General features: G+C 45.9%; 1 non-coding gene across 1 annotated transcript; it reads right to left on the minus strand.

Moving 5' to 3' along the window:
• Window positions 1–2184: 2184 nt before the first annotated feature.
• Window positions 2185–2259, minus strand: Trnas-cga. Its single transcript has one exon. It is a non-coding gene; the product is annotated as a tRNA-Ser (tRNA).
• Between the last annotated feature and the right edge of the window lie 6121 nt (window positions 2260–8380).

Here is an 8380-nt window from a genome sequence, read left to right on the forward strand (position 1 = left end):
TCGTATTTACTTCTATTTAAAGGTTTCGAAATGTGCTGCTACAGGAGAACTCTGAAGATTAGATGCTTAGATAGGTTAAGTAATGGAGAGGTAATGAGTCGAATTGGAGAAGAAAGAAATTAACAGCATGATTAGACAATAACTGATCACATAAAAAAACAATTTTGAATACACCACATAGTTAAATAGTGTAAGACGTGTATATTTCTATTGTCTGTTGTCAACCCACAATTTATGAAAGGTGTTTATATTTTATTAATAGGATTAAGTAGGAATAATTAATATTTGTCATGTTGGAAATAATTGTGGCAGCAGGGAATGTCTGCACCAAAGTATTGTTGGTAGGAGAAACCGCACATTGATATAATTTGAAAAAGGGCGAGAGAGACCGCGTATGGATACATTTTAAGAAAAGAGCGGGATAGACTGCACATTGATTCATTTTGTAATGGTAGCAGGGATTGTCTGCACCAGAAAGCATTGTTGGCGGGAGAGACCGCACTTTAGCGTTCGTAGGAAGTCAGTAGTAAGCGAGAAGTGAAGCGAGTCGGCAGCAGGTCTGAAGCGAAAGGTTGAGAGGAGCGGTGTGCCTGCCAGCCACCAGCTATGATTTACAAGAGATTATAAGCGGATGTACAGAGACATCAACTAACTATTACCATAAGAGGAACTAATATTATTGAATTATTTTTTTGAGAAACTCAAGACTACTGAAGGTATGTTTGGGCAATGCTAGTTGTAAGATTATTGTAAAACGTAAGTCCCATTTGAACGTTTGTAAAATTATTTCATTCAGAATATAATTAATTTTTGCCAGCAATATTGGATTACTGATTATAATCCATCCCAAAAACCGTCAATGTAAAACTTTGTAAAATTTTATTGTTGTCAAGAAAAAGTTTAACTATGAATTACGTAACTTCAGTCAGCTTTATTATTAAAGAATAACGACAGCTTTGGTAATAAATACAGCCACTTATTATGACAGCCCACCAGCAGCTAATAGGGTATAGTAAAACAGAGTAAGTATATTCATGCCGCAGTTCGATGTAGCAGTCAGATGGAGATCCAGTAACAGTAAAAAAGGTAAGGAACAGTTTTGGGTTAATGCACGTAACGACTGAGGGCCAAGACGACGACACATTCTATGTTTCGTCGAAATAATCAGAAAATAACTTTTAATAAGCAGCATTTAAATTTGTATGCGAAGATTGAGAAAGAGAATTAATTTCAAAGAGAAGAAAAATGGTTCAAATGGCTCTGAGCACTATGGGAGTCAACTTCTGAGGTCATTAGTCCCCTAGAACTTAGAACTAGTTAAACCTAACTAACCCAAGGACATCACACACATCCATGCCCGAGCATTCGAACCTGCGATCGTAGTGGTCTCGCGGTTCCAGACTGCAGCGCCTAGAACCGCACGGCCACTTCGACCGGCTCAAAGGGAAGATTTCATCTGTTATTATTAAGCAAGAGATTGAAATCCTAAGGAAAGGTTTCATCCAGCAACTTTCACATGCTGCGTCACAGCATGTGAAAGTTGCTGGATTTGGACGGGTTACTTCTATAACTGAAATATCAGATCTGAAGATGGTTCTGAATGAACCGAAACCGGTCATATGAATAAAAAATTTGCAATCAAGACGGATTATAAGTAACATTAATGGCGAAAGTACATGAGCTGGGCTTCGAATCAGTTCCCTATCCACCCTATTCACCAAACATAGCCCCAAGCGACTTCTTCCTGTCCTCCAACTTGAAACTTTGGCTTGCTGGGGAGAAATTTCCATCAAATAAGGAAGTGATAGCAATTCTGCTGAGTCTGAAAAAAAAAGGTCCAAATGTGTGTGAATTCCTAAGGGACCAAACTGCTGAGGTCATCGGTTCCTAGACTTACACTCTACTTAAACTAATTTATGCTAAGAACAACACACACAGCCATGCCCGAGGGAAGACTCGAACCTCTGGCGGGAGATGCCGCGCAATCCGTGACATGGCGCCTCAGACTGCGCGGCCACTCCGCCCTGCAGAATTTGACAATATCTATTTTTCCGATTGAATGAAAAAGCTGGAGGCTAGCTGGACCAAAGTATATCCGTCAAAAGAGACTATGACGAGAAGTAACGTGATTTGTTTACGATAAGAAGCATATTTGCTTGAATCTTCCTGGCAGATTAAAACTGTGTGCCGGACCGAGACTCGAACTCGGGACCTTTGCCTTTCGCGGGCAAGTGCTCTACCAACTGAGCTATCCAAGCACGACTCACGCCCCGTCCTCACAGCTTTACGTCTGCCAGTACCTCGTCTCCTACCTTCCAAACTTTACAGAAGCTCTCCTGCGAACCTTGCAGAACTAGCACTCCTGAAAGAAAGGTAGAGCACTTGCCCACGAAAGGCAAAGGTGCCGAGTTCGAGTCTCGGTCCGGCACACAGTTTTAATCTGCCAGCAAGTTTCATATCAGCGCACACTCCGCTGCAGAGTGAAAATCTCATTGTGGCATATTTGCTTGCTTTTTTTTTACCATACTTACAAAACCATTCTCATATTATGCGACATCCTTTATACTGTAAACAGTAACGACCCTGTAACACTCCCCTGGGGTACTCCCTGTGTTACGTCGAGCCCGATTTGCAGACGCTCAGTGCCCACTAATTTCACTAAGCGTAAAGTTGGCCGACAGAAAGACCGGCGCTGGTGTCCCAGCCTGCACGTCTGGTGCGGGCGGTTCGTCGCGACCACAGCTGTTACGGCGCGGCGGCGGTCGGTGTTAGCCCCGGGCGGGGGCCCGCCTGACGTAACGCCGCCCCGCGTCACTGCCTGTGACGTCGCCAGCCCGTGACGTCACGCCGGCTTATGTAACGCTGCCGCGGGCGGCGCCCGCAGACGGGTGGATCTCCTCAGGAGCGCCCGCCCAGGAACATTCGAGAGGGGGAGGGATTCGCCTCCACTGAACTTTCTACTCCGTTTCGTGCCCTCCTACACGTTCAATGTCCGTGCCGCGAGCTGCCGAATGAAGTGCGTCGGCTGTCCGCACCGGCACGGTTCGAAAGCGCCCTTCTGTTACCTTCCAAAACTTCGGATTACCGTAGCCAATCAGAAAGGTCACGAGCAGATTGAAGTCCAAGACAGTGTGGTCTCAACATGAAGCCATGCTCGGCTCGATTGTAGTGCTGGTTTTCCAGCGGATGACACAAATCTGTAGTTCCAACATTCTCTTTCATACATCTGGCTGAGTTTGCCGCATGCTCCTGGCTTACTCTGTGCGGTTCAAGCGCGTCACTTTAGTTTCTCGCAGGTTCTATGGCTTTCGAGTCATGTTCGTATAAAATTAGCAAAACTGGCAGTTCTTCACAATTGCCGAATATGTATGGGATTTGGATATACGTCATGATCTGGGGTATCCCTGGGAACTATGTCAGGAAGCAAATTTCTGCTCCTCGTTGCGACTTCGCCCACTTTGGTGATATGGGAAGTGAAATTTATAATAAATCATATAGCACATGAATGAAGAAGACTCCTCCGTTTTTTTTTTTTTTTTTTTTTTTTTTGTGCTCAAGACACTCACGAAACTTTAGAATACAGAATATCTTCCGATTTTTGAATACTGCTTGATATGAGTCTGAACTAATTTTCTGAACGTTCAGTTTATGAAACGGCAACATACAACGGAACATGTGAAAAAAAAACTCTGATCGTAAATCGGTTCTACAATTTGTGAACGTCCGACCTTGAGCCTTCTATATTGTTACTACCAACGACACGTCAGTTCGCTTTTAATCTACGAATGGGCACCATTGCTAAGTTCGGGACAATTCAGGTTGCGTAGTACTATTATAATTATAAGCCGATAAGCCATAATTACAACTTTCCTAATATACAGTTTTTCTGTTAACAGCCGAACAGAGGATGAAAACGATACAGCGCGTTTTTTGGGTACAATTTTTCAAAAAATGGCTCTGGGCACTATGGGACTTAACATCTGTGGGCATGAGTCCCCTATAACTTAGAACTACTTAAACTAGAACATCACACACATCCACGCCCGAGGCAGGATTCGAACCTGCGACCGTAGTAGTCGCGCGGTTCCAGACTGAAGCGCCTAGAACCGCTCGGCCACCGCGGCCGGCCGTACAATTTTTGTTTAAAATTATATAATTATATACACGGAGAAACAATATATAGATTGTCGCAGAAATGTAGCGACAAGCTTCGAGGGGTTGTAGAAGGTGTCTCGAGGAACAAACCGAGGATAGGAACCCGTCTTCGGAAGCGTCATCCATCGACGCTACAGAGCTTCGAAGTTAAACTTGCCAGGACCTACCACTAAGCCGGCTGCTGTGGCCGAGCGGTTCTAGGCGCCTCAGTCCGTAACCGCACTGCTGCTACGGTCGCAGGTTCGAATCCTGCCTCGGGCATGGATGTGTGTGATGTCCTTAGGTTAGTTCGGTTTAAGTAGTTCTAAGTTCTAGGGGACTGATGACCTCAGATGTTAAGTCTCATAGTGCTTGGGGCCATTTGAGTCTACCAGTAAGCCATCCATTCGCCACCAAACGTTAACTTTTGCATCTGCATCTACTACATACTCTGCAAAGCACCGTGAGTTGCACAGGAGAGGGTATGTGCCATTGTACCAGTTACTAGGATTTCTTCCAGTTTCATTCACGTATGTTTGGATGCCTCTGTGCATGCAGTAATTATCTAATCGTTTCTTCACGATCCCTATGTGAGCGCTACGTAAGGGGTTGTAGTATATTCCTAGAGTAATCATTTAAAGCCGATCCCTTCTTCCAGTTCAGTTCCATCAGTATCTGTGTGGCACTCTACCACGGATTAAACAAACCCGTGACCATTCGTGCTGCCCTTCTCCGTATTCGTTCAGTATCCCCTGTTGGTCTTATCTGATACAAGTCCCACACACTTGAGCAGTATTCTAGAACCGGCCGCAAGTGTTCAAAAATGGCTCTGAGCACTATGGGACTTAACTTCTGAGGTCATCAGTCCCCTAGAACTTAGAACTACTTAAACCTAACCAACCTAAGGTCATCACACACCTCCATACCCGTCGCAGGATCCGAACCTGCGATCGTAGCGGTCGCGCGGTTCGAGACTGTAGAGCCTAGAACCGCTCGGCCACTCCGGCCGGCTGGGCGCACGTGTGATCTGTAAGCAACTTGCTTTGTAGGTTTGTTGCACTTACTCAGTATTCCACCAATATACCGAAATCTACCACCTCCTTTACCCCCTACAGAACCTATACGTTCATTCATTCCATTTCATATCCATAAAATGTGTTACACCGAGGTATTTGTATGAGTTGGCTTGTTGCAACAGTGACTCAGTGGTATTATGGTTATAGACGTCAGTTCATTTGAGTACATCTTACGTTACAGCATAGCCTATAAACTAGATGCGGTATCTTATCATTTTCATACGCCATTTTTATTATTTTTTACTCGGGCAAATGCCTGTGAGAAGTGATCTGTGGGGTATTGCCCACACAGGAGAATCGCGCAAACTACCAATATTTGATCATCAGCCAGACTCGAGTATGGATGACCTAGCCCGCCCGGCTAGGCGCGCCGTGTAACGCGCTGCTTCCCGAGCGGGAAGGCGTGCCGGTCCCCGGCACGAGTCCGCCCGGCGGATTCGTGTCGAGGTCCGGTGTGCCGGCCAGCCTGTGGATGGTTTTTAAGGCGGTTTTCCATCTACCTCGTCGAATGCGGGCTGGTTCCCCTTATTCCGTCTGTGTCCACTATTGCTGCGCAAACACCGTTTCCACGTACGCGTACACCATAGTTACTCTACCAAGCAAACATTTGGGGCTACACTCGTCCAGTATGAGACGTTGCCCGAGGATTCCACTGGGGGTCGAACCGCAGAATAACCCCGGGTTCGGCGTGGGCACCGGTAGTGTGGGTTGACTGCTGTGGCCTGTTATGGGTCTGTGAACCACTGAGGACTACGGCGGGACGAAGCCTCACAGTCGTTTCTAGGTCCCCGGTTTGATATGTACATACGAGGTGCATTCAAGTTCTAAGGCCTCCGATTTTTTTCTCCGGACTGGAAAGAGATAGAAACATGCGCATTGTTTTAAAATCAGGCCGCGTTCATTGTCAATACGTCACAGAGATGGCAGCACCGTACGGTAAATGGAATTTTACTGCCAGCGGTGAGAATGAGAACTGTTTTAAATACTTAAAATGGCGACGTTTTCCTTACTTGAACAGTGTGCAATCATTCGTTTTCTGAATTTGCGTGGTGTGAAACCAATTGAAATTCATCGACAGTTGAAGGAGACATGTGGTGATGGAGTTATGGATGTGTCGAACGAAAGTGCGTTCGTGGGTGCGACAGTTTAATGAAGGCAGAACATTGTGTGACAACAAACCGAAACAACCTTGGGCTCGCACAAGCCGGTCTGATGACATGATCGAAAAGTGGAGAGAATTGTTTTGGGGGATCGCCGAATGACTGTTGAACAGATCGCCTCCAGAGTTGGCATTTCTGTGGGTTCTGTGCACACAATCCTGCATGACGACCTGAAAATGCGAAAAGTGTCATCCAGGTGGGTGCCACGAATGCTGACGGACGACCACATGGCTGCCCGTGTGGCATGTTGCCAAGCAATGTTGACGCGCAACGACAGCACGAATGGGACATCCTTTTCGTCGGTTGTGACAATGGATGAGACGTGGATGCCATTTTTCAATCCAGAAACAAAGCGCCAGTCAGGTCAATGGAAGCACACAGATTCACCGCCACCAAAAAAATTTCGGGTAACCGCCAGTGCTGAAAAAATGATGGTGTCCATGTTCTGGGACAGCGAGGGCGTAATCCTTACCCACTGCGTTCCAAAGGCCACTACGGTAACAGGTGCATCCTACGAAAATGTTTTGAAGAACAAATTCCTTCCTGCACTGAAACAAAAACGTCCGGGAAGGGCTGCGCGTCTGCTGTTTCACCAAGACAACGCACCCGCACATCGAGACAACGTTACGCAACAGTTTCTTCGCGATAACAACTTTGAAGTGATTCCTCATGCTCCCTACTCACCTGACCTGGCTCCTAGTGACTTTTGGCTTTTTCCAACAATGAAAGACACTCTCCGTGGCCGCACATTCACCAGCCGTGCTGCTATTGCCTCAGCGATTTTCCAGTGGTCAGAGCAGACTCCCAAAGAAGCCTTCCCCGCTGCCATGGAATCATGGCGTCAGCGTTGTGAAAAATGTGTACGTCTGCAGGGCGATTACGTCGAGAAGTAACGCCAGTTTCATCGATTTCGGGTGCGTAGTTAATTAGAAAAAAAATCGGAGTCCTTAGAACTTGAATGCACCTCGTACATGCATTGATGGATGCCATCGTAATGCGCATTCCCGCAATAAACAAACAACTAAAAGATCTGAAAGCAAATAAATCAGCAGGTCCGGATAGAATCCAAGCTGGCACTGGCCCCTTACCTAGCCTGTATTTCTCGTAAATCTCTCGCCCAGCGCAAAGTCCCAAGCGACTGGCATAACATAAAGCGCAGATGATTGCAGCGTATAAGGCGGCGAAACGAAAGGACCCGCTGAATTGCATACCTATATCCCTTACTTCGATGTGCTGTAGAATGCTTATAATATTCTCAGATCGAATAAAGTAAGTTTTCTTGAGACTGAGAATCTTATGTCCACGAATCAGAATGATTTTAGAAGCATCCCTAACTTCTATTTGCTGCATTTTGCCCTTTTCTCACATGATATACAGCGCACTATGGATGAACGGCAAAAGGCAGATTCCATATTTCTAGATTTCCGGAAAGCATTTGACACGGTGCCCCATTGCAGGCTGTTAACGAAGGTACAAGCATATGGAATAAGTTCACAGATATATGAGTGCGTCTAAGATTTCTTTAAGTACGTTGTCCTCGACGCCGAATGTTCATCACAGGCAAGGATATCGTCAGAAGTGCCATAGGGATGTATGACAGGATCACTGTTGTTCTCTTTATACAGAAATGATTTTGTTGGTCAGGGTGGGTTGTAACCTGCGGTCGTTTGCTGATATTGCTGTGGTGTACGGTAAAGTGTCGAACTTGAGTGACTGCAGGAAGATACAAGACGACTTACAAGGGGAGGCCGCCAATTGTGAAATTCAGATTCGATTCATACTGCGCATAATAAAAGCTCATGGCCAGAGGTGTAATGTGGCAAAGCACCAAGATGCACTTTTCAGCCGTTGTCGAGAAAATCGACAGTTAAAAGAAACCGTTGCGCTGAAATACTCTCTACGATAAATAGTTTTGTACAGCGTCGTGGCGCAGCGGTAAGCGCTCGGGTTCGTAATCCAAAAGTCACCGGATCGACTCTCGCGCCGTGCAATTTTTTTTATTATCAGTTT

The sequence above is a fragment of the Schistocerca piceifrons genome, chromosome 1 (assembly GCF_021461385.2).
Source record: "Schistocerca piceifrons isolate TAMUIC-IGC-003096 chromosome 1, iqSchPice1.1, whole genome shotgun sequence".
In the NCBI taxonomy this organism is placed as follows: domain Eukaryota; kingdom Metazoa; phylum Arthropoda; class Insecta; order Orthoptera; family Acrididae; genus Schistocerca; species Schistocerca piceifrons.